At 33.6% G+C, this 12,941-nt stretch overlaps 1 pseudogene; it reads left to right on the forward strand.

Moving 5' to 3' along the window:
- Window positions 1-707: 707 nt before the first annotated feature.
- On the forward strand, window positions 708-1,679 carry LOC141424007 (olfactory receptor 5J3-like; annotated as a pseudogene).
- Window positions 1,680-12,941: the final 11,262 nt, after the last annotated feature.

The raw sequence follows: 12,941 nt of genomic DNA on the forward strand, positions 1-12,941 counted from the left end.
TGAAATGATAACTTTTGTTTGGAGTTGCAACAATGACCTCCTGGAATAAGCTAGCATTAAAAAAAATTTATTACGATAGAAAGTGTTTCCATTTTATATCCCAGACAGTGCTAATTCATTTTCCTTTTCTCATGCATACACTCTAAGTTTTAATGTATATTACATGTGAATATGCATATGTAAACATGTGCACATACATGTATTCAACATGTAATCTTCTTATTACTTGTCTAAACATCATAGGAATACTTTTGCTAAGTGTCTCAAAAATCTCCCTGTTAAATACTGATTTTTCTTGTTTGGGTTTGCTTATTTTGTTTATGGTTAAAGGATGCTTTTCATTAGAACATGAAAATTCTTGCCTTTCGTTCTAGAACCTGGCATACTCCCTTACCCAGGATCAGTTTCCCAGACTCTCTCTACTAAATATTCTTATTAGGGCTCTCAGACGGGATTGTGCATAGTACCAATTTATATCATTTGATGAGAACCAACTAAAAGTTTCCAAGCTAAGTTTTCATACTTGGAAAATTTGACTTTATTATTGATTATTAGTAGCACAGGTAATGCCTGTTTAATCTACTAAAGATGTTAGTTAATCTATCTAAAGATGTTAGTAGGTTGAAATTATGTATTCAAGTTGTATGCTTTGATTATTTTATCTTTCCCTTTGTTCCCTGCAGACACCTTGTAGGGGAGCAAGATAAATGGTTGACAGGAATGTCAGTTTGATAACTGACAACCCTGAACTGAATCTTGGCCTCTTTGTGTTACTTCTGTTAATCTATGTCATTACTGTGGTTGGCAATTTTGGGGTTATCATGATAATTGTGGCTAATGTCCAGCTTCATTCTCCCAAGTACTTTTTCCTTAGTCAGTTGGCTTTCTTGGATTTCTGCTATTCCTCAGTCTTCATTCTTAAAATGCTGGTGACCTTCATGGTAGGACATAAAGTCATCTCCTATCATGGTTGCCTCCTACAGTACTCCTTTGTCAACATGTTCCTGACTACAGAATGCTTCCTCCTGGCTGCAATGGCATATGATCGATACCTTGCTGTTTGCCTCCCACTTCAGTATAGAGGGCTTATGACCCCCACATTTTGTATCTACCTAGTAACTGCCTCTTACCTATTGGGTTGTAGCAACTCACTCACCCATCTGAGTAGCTTGCTCCACCTGTATTTCTGTGGGCCCAATCTCATTAACCATTAATTCTGTGACATTACATCGCTCTTTCAACTCCCATGCTCTGACACCCACCACAGTGAGATTTTATCACTTTCCTCTCTGTAGCAACATCAGTGACTACCTTGTCAATAGTAACTAGTTCCTATTTGGGAGTTCTTCTCACTGTCTTGAAAGTACACTCTATGACAGGCATATATAAAACCTTATCCACATGTGACTGCCAGTTAACAGTAGTAATTCTTTTCTATGTAACAGTGATAACTACCTATCTGGGAACCAGCTCTAGCTACCTACAGAATAGAGCCAAAATATTTTCTATGTTCTATACCCTTTTGCTACCAATATTAAATCTTCTGATATATGGGGTAAGAAACAGAGAAGTCAAAGAAGCCATTAAAAGAATAATTCAGAGAAAAATAGTCACTTCCTGAATAGGAATTTCTAGGCAGAAACACTTTTAAGGAATATTTATCAATGCTGCAGCCTGGTACATAGTTAAATACTCAGAGGACCTGTGAGGCAGGGAAGGTATAAAAGCAGAGTTTACTTGAAGGAGGCAGTCATTATGAACTTTCAGTAACATGCAGGATTTCATATTCATATGGAAATATTTTCATTTATCCTCTTAGGCTCACTCTTTGGAGTCCTGTGAACTAACCCATATAATAAGAGAAAAAGCAAAGTAATCTTACATTTAAACAGAAAAGCACAAAAGATTCAGATGGCTTGATAATTAGAGACAGAGGTCTATACACCAAATTCAGAGGGAGATAGGAGAAAAGTTTTTATGGGAAGAAAAAAATGGGCTCTTAATGGAACAAATGGAAGATAAGAAAGTTAGTCATGCTTGTTTTATGCTGGTGAAACTGGGATCATCTGTATTCTTCCTTGGGGATTTATTGTCATTTTTTCTTCTTCTCTTCTTCCTGGAGTGAAGCACCCCTGGAGAAATGATTTATGGCAGCAGCACTTTAGGAAACTTCTGTTTTTAGTTAGATAAAGAAAGTTCTGAAAAAGCTCTTTTTTGTATCCATTGAATTTCAAATGTCTTCTATTAAAAGTATTTTTATATTCCTGATGTATAATTTGTTCCTTTCAATTCCCAAATTATCATTTTGAAAAATCTTACTTTCTGTGTAACAAGTTGAAAGCACTTTCTATAGACTGATGAGTTATAAGATATGATATCCAATTCTCATAAAGAGGCTCAGAAGCCCAAAAGTCACATGTTCTCTCTCATATGTGGAGTATAGACCTAGAACAAATGTGGTAATATTATTGGACACGGGTCACACGGGAGGACTAGGGAAAGGGAAAGAAATCTAAAACTTGAATGTGGTTGATGTGCTCACTGTAGAGGAGAGAATATAGTAATCTTAAACTGGCAAAGGCCACCATGGAAAGGGAACCAGGAAGTAGCAAAGAGGTCTGGCAGAGATGAACCAATGTGGGTTGCAATACACATGTGCACGGAATCAATGCAAGGAATCTCTCTGTATAGCTATCTTTATACTAAAATAGAAAATCACTGTGTCTTTCTTATTATCTCTTATGTTTTCTCTTCAACAAAATTGGAGAACAAAAGGACAGGACAGGTGTTGCCTGGGGGAGGGAGAGCATAAACCAATGTATATGAATGTTAATAAATGTAAAACTGATAAAATTTTTAAAAATATCAAAGAACCAGTAGGTGGACAATAACACAAATTATCCAATACACACACACATACAACAGAGGAGAATTATTTAGACAGTGATTGCAATGAAGCAAGCAGTTTTATGGAGGAGAAAACAATGGATCTAGGGAATTGAAAACTTACTATACATCGGACATCAAAGTCTTTCAGCTAGAATTCAAAGGCGTAAAACTAACACATTTGTATATAGGTCTCCTTCCATTTCATATTAACAAGTAGAATTTTTTGTATGTATTTGGTATTCCATCTTTTACTGAGAACTGAAAATTTGAATATTTGATTTGAAAATAATTTCATAGTCAAAGAAAGGTTTCTTCTTATGGCATTTGTGTATCCATCAATTTGATAGAATTACTAAAATAAAAACAGAAATGTCTTCTATTATATTAGAGTACACTGGAATTCTCCAAAATCAAGATTTAAAAAAACTTCCATGAAATAGGACTGCCTTTCAAAATGCTGTTTTATTTTTTGGAAGAAAATATGCTTATAAGCCTATATTGCATTTATTCAGGCATTATTTTAATTGGCATTTATTGTTTAGCTTACTTGAGGGTATATTAAAAACTCAGTATAGGAACATAGCTATTCCTAGAGTTGATGAGAACAAAAGTAGCCTTGGCTAACTAACACATTTATTACATGTAGCAAGCAATGATTTTGAGCTTATGAAAAGGCTGTTTATCAAATAATAATAAATTGTTTTAAAAAAGAACTTGTAGCAATAAATCTGAATTGTTAAAATCTAAAACAGCCTGTGGAATTTGTCTTAAAGTTTAACAAATTTACATACTATATAAAAAGATAAGTTAAAGCAAATTTGCTTTATGAATGATATCTCCTAAACACACACAATCAAATTTAAATCTGCATTCATTCTAAAAGTATCCATTTATTGATATTGAATCACGTAGGGTGATTTATTAGTTTATTTGTATCATGATATATATGTATAGAACACAACAATATAGTCAGCCTTTACATATAGGTTCCATTTAAGGATTCAATCAACCACAGATTCATAATGTAAGAAAAAGAAACAATAAAAAAGAATACACCAATAAAAATAATACAAATAAAATTAGAGGATAGCAACTATTTACATAAGATTAGGTATAAGTGATTGTAAGAAATATTGAAAGTAAATTTCTGAAGTATTTGGCAAGCTAAACATAGGTTTTATGCAAATATGATGTCAATTTATATAAGAGATTGAATATCGATGGACTTTTGTGCCTGTGATGAGTCTACAGACAAGAACTCTGTCAATACCAAGGGAAGGATATATTGGAGGGAATGCATACATTTGCATTAGGCTTCATTATTGAACACTCTGAATTCTAGACAAGTTCTTTTTTTTACCACACATTATTCTTCAAATTAACCAAGAGAACATATTTTCATTGGACATTTGAGCACATTATATCTTACCCTCCAAAATGCCCTTCAGGATTCTTAATCCCAATATTCTTACATTATCATCACCATTGTCATTACATCCATTTTCTATGATTATATTTATGTTTTCTTGATAAAATGCAAGCAAGAAAAACATGTAGAGTCAAGTTTCAAGACAAGTCAGCCTAGATTCATACCTTATCTTCTCCAAATTTTAATTAATTATATCTTGTTGACATTTTTTTCTCTCACAAATACCCTTCAAATAAGTTGCTTCTCCTTAATTAGTCATCATTGCTTCTGTCTCAGTAGAGATCCCCAGATTCAGTAATCCTAATTATGAAAATAATATTGAAACTTTTGTCAATTTACCATGGTACATTATTCTTGCCCTACCTCTACATATGTCTGTTATTGTGTTTAGAATATTTTCCCTCTAATTTAGTAAACATTCTCAAAGACAAAGAATAAGAATTGCCATCTCTAATAACTTTGCTGTTAATGCCTTTAAATAAATCTGCATCCCTTTATTCATTATTTCATCATTACTTGTCCCATTGTAAAGATGGAACAAAAATTTGCATTTTTATTCTCTCTTCTCTTCTGGATTCTATTTTGGTAAGAAAATGAGTGTGGCATATTAAATTCTCTAGTTCTCACACTAATAAGAAAGTAACTATTACCAAGTTGTCATTCAGTATTTATTTAGTGGATAAATTGATAAATTAATCATTTTATAGATTGTTTTGTTACCACCTATGCACTAATAAATGTGATGTTAAAGAGTAAATGAATAAGTGAAAATAAGAATATGTATTACTTTTTCAATCTACTACAAATTCGAATGTAGTTGTATATGGAAGAAGGTTTGCAATAATATTTAGAGATGAACATGTAAATGTTAATAAACATGAGAAAATGTTCCATAAGCTATCTTTTGACTTCTCTAGCTCAATGAAATGTGGAGTTTCATAATATGTCAATGGTCAAGGTAGCTGAGGTGCTGAGGAAACTAAGGGTTGGGGACATTGCCCAGTCATTCTAAAATATCTCATGCTAATAGGTAGCAGAAATTTATAGTTCTGTTTTTGGTGGATGGGGAGTTTGAGATGTCTCCTCAGTCCTTAGGTATTACATATAAGATGCATGCTGCCCTAGGGACAGCAAAACAAATAAACAAAGAAACACACATCAACAGACCCGAAAAGAGTAGGAAGGTAGTAAACAATGATTTGTTAGCAAAACATAAGTTCACCTCTTTGAGGCATTAGATGGATAAAGCTGGATAGAGCATCTGTCTAAACAGAGACAGTATGCCTCAAAGATATGAGACAGGTGGATACAGAAATGCTATTAGGGTTTGGGGTTTTGTCCAATAGAGTAGGCCAACTGACTTGTATGAAACTGAGGGTCCTTCTTGTATGGTTTTGTGGCTACACATGGACTGCCCAGATGTGGGAAGGCATATACTTGTGGATTTGATCCTCTTTGTCCTTTCAAGTTTAACCTTGACATAGGTAGTGGAAAGTATAGATAGGATATTGTACTATTGCCTTAATCATCAGCCTAGGTCTAGCCAATTATGTCAATTTTTGGTCCATGTTTAAGTCATTAGGGTTTTATTGTTTTGTCCCCTCTCCCCGCAAGGGAAGTAATCTTGGGCCTTTCCTCATTCCTGTCTACATGCTAATAGTTCTGGTCCTAGAATATTACTTTTGTTATTTGTCTAAAGATAATGAGCTGGGTGTTTAATACCAGTGACTGTCAGTTCAAGGACATCTGGGGCAAAACAAAACAAAATTTAGGGACACCATATCTCAAAATAATTCAGATGTGGTGAGAGACCTTATAATCCCAGCTACTTGCTACTTGCTACCCTACGACTTCTCATGCAAAATGTCCAGATCCAATCTGAAAAATCAAACTAAAATGGTTTGATTGAAATGGGGTGAGGTTGAAATGGTAGAGTGCTTGCCTAGCAAGCTCAAGGTCCTGAGTGAATTCAATCCCAGTACCACTAAAAAAGAAAAATCAGTATTTATATTGCATTGCTTTAAAAAAGGAACAGCACTAAAAACAATGATTCATATAAATATCTAAAAATGATGGAATAGAGTTTAGTAGATATTGTAAAATATTATAAAGCCATGTATATTTAAGACACAAAACAGTTATCAATTGAATACTTATTTTGTCTTCAACATCATGCTAGATGTCTTATGTGTTCTATATTATTTAACTTAATCTTCAAAAACATACGATCACATGATGCCATACTGTTTTTTTTTCTGGCAGCACTGAGGTTTGAACTCTGGGCCTCACACTTGCTAGGCAGGTGCTCTACCACTTGAGCCACTCCATCAGCCCCAGAAACTGTGACATGAATGCAAAGCTATCTGTGATATTTCTGCACACAAACTCATAATCATGGCTCCCCAATGGAAACACTATTAACGACAGCATCTTCTCTTAAAATGTTAAAATTATAAAATTTTGGGAGTCTAAAATTTTGAAAATATACATAAGGTATTCTTAAGAAAAAATAAAAGTACACCTATGACAATAGTTTGGTACTGATCACATCGCAATATTTAAATACCACTGACAACAGATACCAAAGATCTGTGAAGGGGTGCTTGATTCTAGGTCTGAGTCTAGAAAAATGCAAGTTGGCAGAATATAAGAAAGAAAAGAAGAATAAAGAGAGACAGGGACATGTTTGAAGAGCAATGCCCACAGAAGAATTGACGGTAGTTCTATCAGCAAATCCAAAACAATTTGGGAAAATTGTTTAATGACAGTGAAAGTGGAGTTTTCGACCCTGGCCCAAACTCCTGGGCTTCCACATGTCATGCCCTATGTGCCAAATAGGGAGATATGGTGAGGGGTAGAGAAAGGAGATTCAACTCCTTATCTCAGCTCAATTGGAATACACAGGGTATATTGTATAACACATTTTTAAAATTTACATCATATTTTCTTATATTGAATGTTACTTTCCCTTAAAATAACAAGTATTTAACCAGCAGATTTAATAAGATTTTATGATTGGCAACGACATTACCAAAATTTAAAAATGTGCTACTACAAAAAACTAGATAGCATTTGTTGCCCTCAGTGAAGAGAAACTAATGCAGATACTTTAAAGCAACAGAGGCTAATAGGAGAAGGGAACCATGAACTAGAGAAAAGGTTTGTTTGAGAAGAATTAATTTAGAAGGTAACACATATGTACAGGAAATCAATACGTTTCAACTCCCTGCATAGCTATCCTTATCTCAACCAGCAAAAACCCTTGTTCCTTCCTATTATTGCTTATACTCTCTCTTCAACAAAATTAGAGCTAAGGGCTAAATAGTTTCTGACTGGTAGCAGAGGGGTGTGGGGGGAGAGGGAAGGGGGGTTAAAGAAGGGGGTAGGGAGAATGGGGGAGAAATGACCCAAACATTGTATGCACATATAAATAAAAGAAAAATAAATAAATAAAAAATTAAAATGTGGTACTAGATATGTCAAAAATCATGTATTGATTAAATATTTGTCAGCTCCACAAAATTATGAACATTAAGCAAATCAATTATTTTTAGGGAGAAACATAGGACATGTCCAATAGGAAAGAAAGAAAAGATGAGTTTAAAAGCTTCACAATACTGTTATTTTAATTACCTGGAACCTCCTCTCTTCTGCATGCCTCTAATGAAAGAACATTTCACATCTTTGTTTCTAAGACCAGCAATGAGAGGATTCAACATGGGTATCACAATAGTATAATAAACAGAACCCACCTGATCCTTTCCCAAGGATTAGGATTTACTTAGTTTTAAATAACTAAAGATTGTAGTGACATAAAAAATGGTGACACCCAGGAGATGAGATGCACATGCAGAGAAGGTTTTTTTCTTTCCTGAGATGGAATTAATTTTCAGAATAGTATAGAGAATGGATATATAGGACACAGATATTGTGAAAAAGGATACCACTAGGGTAAAATGAGCAAAAAAGCAAATCAAAATTTCATGTCAAATGTTTCTTTTCAGAAGAAAACTTAAGTTGGGATGGCCTCACAGAAGAATTGATGGATTACACTGGAGTTGCAGAAATGCAATCTACTCATGCAAATCACATTGATAGAGGTATTTATAAACCCAATCAAAGAAGACCCAGTGAGGAAGACACAGCACAGCCTTGTGGATATAATAAAATGGTGGTACACAAAGGAATACTACTCAGCCACAAGGAATAATGACATGGAGCTTGAAGTTGAAAGGATGCAATTGGAGGATATCATGCTAAGTGAAGTTAGCTAAGATCAGAAACACAAAAGATGCATATTTTCTTTCATACTAAGAAGATAGATCTGAAGATAAACATATATACAAAAACAAGCATGAACATATACAAACTCAGATGTAAAACATGTTTGTAGCAGTGGAACTTCTCTATGGGACTGAGGGAAAGTGGGAAAAGAAAAGAGAATGATAGCGCATCTGTAATATCAAATACCATAATATGTAAAATTACAGGATATAAGGATGTGTATTACAAACTGTTGAAAAATGGGGGAGTGGGAGCTAAAAGGGTAAGGTAGAGTATTCAAAGGGACTGAACAAACCAAAGTAAAGCACACTCACAGTGTACACACATTGAGACACCCCTTTGAATGTCAACTTAAATATTAATAACCAAAATAAGGACTGAAAAAAAGGCACAATGTGTGTAGGTGAATACTAGTATGAAGGTGAGGGTGAAAGAAGGAGATTAAGGTGATGGTATATGGTTGATGGAATTCATATATCCATATGAAACAGAACTAAAAAACCTCTTGCAATTTCTTAAGTCGGGTGGGGAGAGGGCTGAGGAGGGGAGAAGATGGGGGCAATAAAAATAATGTATAATATAAATCTACTGGAATTATCACTAACAGTTGCCTCCCTGTATAATGAACATATCCTAATAAGAAATTTATAATAATAAAAAACCTTCTTCCAATATCATATGCATAAAAAATTTCCAGCTTCTATCTTTTCACAAATAGAATATGAAATCCATTTAAAGAAGTGAAAATAGCTGTAATGTGGCATTAGTATTCCTTGACACAGTTATCTTTACATTTTTGTTCATGCATTTTTTTATTCTGACACAGGTTATATCACCACAGATATTTTTTCCAGTTTGCTCAGATGAAATGTTTATCAGAAATTTATTTCTCAAAAGAATCCCAAGATGCTTTAGCTGTTGTGAATATATGCAGAGCAGTGTGTGCTGTGCCTCTCCTTCGGACATGTCCAGTGTGCCACATTCAGTTGGTGAGGGGATCATGCAGCAGTTTGTCATCCTTAGGACCAATTTCCAAGGAAATTTACTTGATTTGTTTTCAAGGACAAAAATTTTAATGACTAAATGGATAAAGAGTTTGTCTTTTCAAATAGAATCTCCACAATTAAGAAAAAGATCAATGGATTGTAATTTTTTACAATCGACACACAATAATTACACAAATGTTATGATTCATACAGCCTGGCTATTAATTAGATACTTTCCTCCCGTCAAAAAGAGACAATATTTTTAGAAAAAATACTTATTATTCTCTGACTGACATATATCAAGGATATAATATTTTATAATGAATACTGAAAATTATGTTTATAGTTGCAAAATGTGTTGTTTAACAACATAGAGCACACCAAAATTCAAAGAAATTAATGAAAGCAATTCTAAACTATCACTATTTGAATGTAATTTCCCTTAACCATTTCTTCTTTAAACATAATACTAATTTGGATGTATACATATAAATACATATAGTATAATAATTGTTATTATACTATACATTCAGTATTATGCTCATTTTACATGTAAAGTTTAATAATAAACCAAGGTTTATGCTATGTTTTCCTTTTATGAACTCTGTTTCATTTGATTTGCATTTTCTTGTGTCCCGTCATTCAGTAAGTGAACTGGTGCTCATCAGCTGATAAATACACCTGTTAATGCTTCACAGGAATGTGCAAATTCTCTGTTCTCTTTTCATACTGTCATCTATCAACTGCATGCAAAAATTAGCAGTGTGCTTACTTTTATTGTTCTTTTTTGCATTTAATAAAAGATAAATGACTATTTAGAAGATTGAGATCAGGAGAATCTTGGTTTATGGCCAGTCAGGCAAAATTTTGTGAGACCCCCATATCAACCAATAGCTGTGCATGGTGGTACACTTCTGCTATCCCACCTACTTCAGGAATCATAAGCAGAAGGATGCCAGTCCAGGCCTTCCCTGGAAAAGAGCGATACCCTCCTTCAAAAATAACAGAGCTAAGGGCTTAATTTAGGGGCTCAAGTGGTGGAGCATTTGCTTAAGATCATATTTCAGCATTGCCAAAAATATTTTTAATAAAATAACAGAATGAAGACAAGCAGCACTCATATTAGGATATATTATGTGTATTATGTGTGCAATTGGACTAATTTTTTCAAAATAAAATTTAGTGTATTTAAGGCTGGAGAAGGATCTGTGGCAGAGCACTTGCAGGACAATTGCAAGGCCCTGGGTTTGTTCACATGCAAGGAGAAAAGGAAGGAAGGAAGGAAGGAAATAAGGAAGAAATGAAGGAAGGAAGGAAGACCTTCTACAAAGAGTAGGCAAGAAGAACCTGACAAACAGTCATGGTGAAATCCTTCTCTTCAGTCTGTTATTGTAAGAACATACCCTACTTTTCATGAAATGTATACATAAAAATAGGAAACATTCCTTGGGTAATTAGGTCTTCATTCTTGTATGTGCTTGTGTAACGTCACACTTTTCTGAGGTGTACTTGAATCTATTCTACAAATATTCTTTATACCAGTTTTCATTATGTACCTGAGTAGAAAACCCTAGACAAAATGAGGAGGCTTACCTAATTTGCATAAATTATGTCAATGTAAATAAGATTTTGGACACTGAATAATTGTATAAATTCTTTACTTTGATAATTTAATGTAGCAACAGGAAATAAACAACTCTAAGGAAGGTTTTTGTATATTTTTTCCATCACAGATGAGATAAACATGTATAAAGATTTTAGTAATTTCCTCAATGTTCCATAGCTGTTAAGAGTGTCATCGGCACTCAAAAGTAAACTGTCCAAACAAACAGTTTCTGCCTTTAAGCTTGTTGCACATGGTTTAAAATGATTCACTGACCTTCTCACTTTGTAATTTACTTAGTCTCTAGACAAAATTAAGGAATTACTGACAGTCTTCATTGTGTCAATGGCAGAAATGAAAGAAAAAGGAATGCATTAAAAACTTTAGGAGAAGTGGCTTCATTGGATATTATAATTGTACAGTTCATTAGATGCATAGTTTGCAGATTCTGAGCTCAGGTGATCAACATTAAAAGAGAAAAAGAAAGAATAATACAAGGAAGAGAAGATGGAGAACGCAGGTGATGGGAATGAATATGATCAAAGTATATTATATGCATGCATGAAAAAGGCATAATGAGAATTGCTAAAAGTACAAAATAAAGGAAGGAGACATGAATGGGTAAAAGAAAGTGTAATAGAGGAGTAATCTGATTGAAAACAATATCTGCACGTACAGAAATATGACAATGAAATCCTTTTTACAATTAATATATGCAAACAATTTTTAAATGAAGCAAAGAATTTAACAGAATAAGAACAAAGAAGATGAGATCAGGGAGATCTGTACGTATTTTCATGTTCTGTTACATTTTCAAGGTGCATTATAGAAATTTTTCACTGTTAGGATAGAGGAGACATTTAAAACAATAATAATGGATATAAGACTTAAGAGTATGGAACTTGCATTTCTACCCAGGATATAAAAGTAGAACACGATCTTGCCCTCATATTATTTTTAAAAATTTCTTAAAATCTAATTATAGTTACTTCCTATGACCCTAATCCAGTGTTGAACTTGCACACATCCAAATTATCTGAAATTAGAGGATTCTTTGAAAAGGAAATAGAGCACATGAATCATTTCACTTTAGTAAACAGACAAGTGATGTGAGAATGAGTGGCAACTATAAAGGTACATAAGAACAACTCAGTGACACTTGAGATAACTGTAAACTTTTTAAATTGAAAAAACTGATAATTTTTCAACTATAGGTACTTGATAAAAGCAGACTACTGAAATGAAACTGTCAATATTTATCCTCAAAGTCTTTTTTGCCAGGACATACCAGTGCCTATGGTAATAACTAGGAAACTCACCTTATGTAAATTCACAGTTTCCTTGATAATTACTTGAAAAAAGTTTTAGGAGAGGGGAAACAACATGCATGAATATAACAAAAACATGGATCTACAAAATATGTACATTCAAATACTGGTAATACTTACACACCCAAACACATTCAAAAGCAGAGACAAAGAAATCTTACAATAGGCTCATCAGTAGTGTTAATACATATTAGTAAAGAAGTATTTGATCCTGAAAATAAAATGGTATCATGGAACTATCATTCAATATAGATGGAACAATAAAAATCTTCCACGATAAACAGATACTGAAACAATATATAACAACCAAGTCACCACTACAGAAGATTCTACAAGGAATTCTGCACACAGAAGATGAAAGCAAACAAAACCATGACAGGGCAAGAAATATCAAACTATGGGAGAAGAAAAGACAAATAATC

Source organism: Castor canadensis, chromosome 1 (assembly GCF_047511655.1).
Source record: "Castor canadensis chromosome 1, mCasCan1.hap1v2, whole genome shotgun sequence".
NCBI lineage: Eukaryota > Metazoa > Chordata > Mammalia > Rodentia > Castoridae > Castor > Castor canadensis.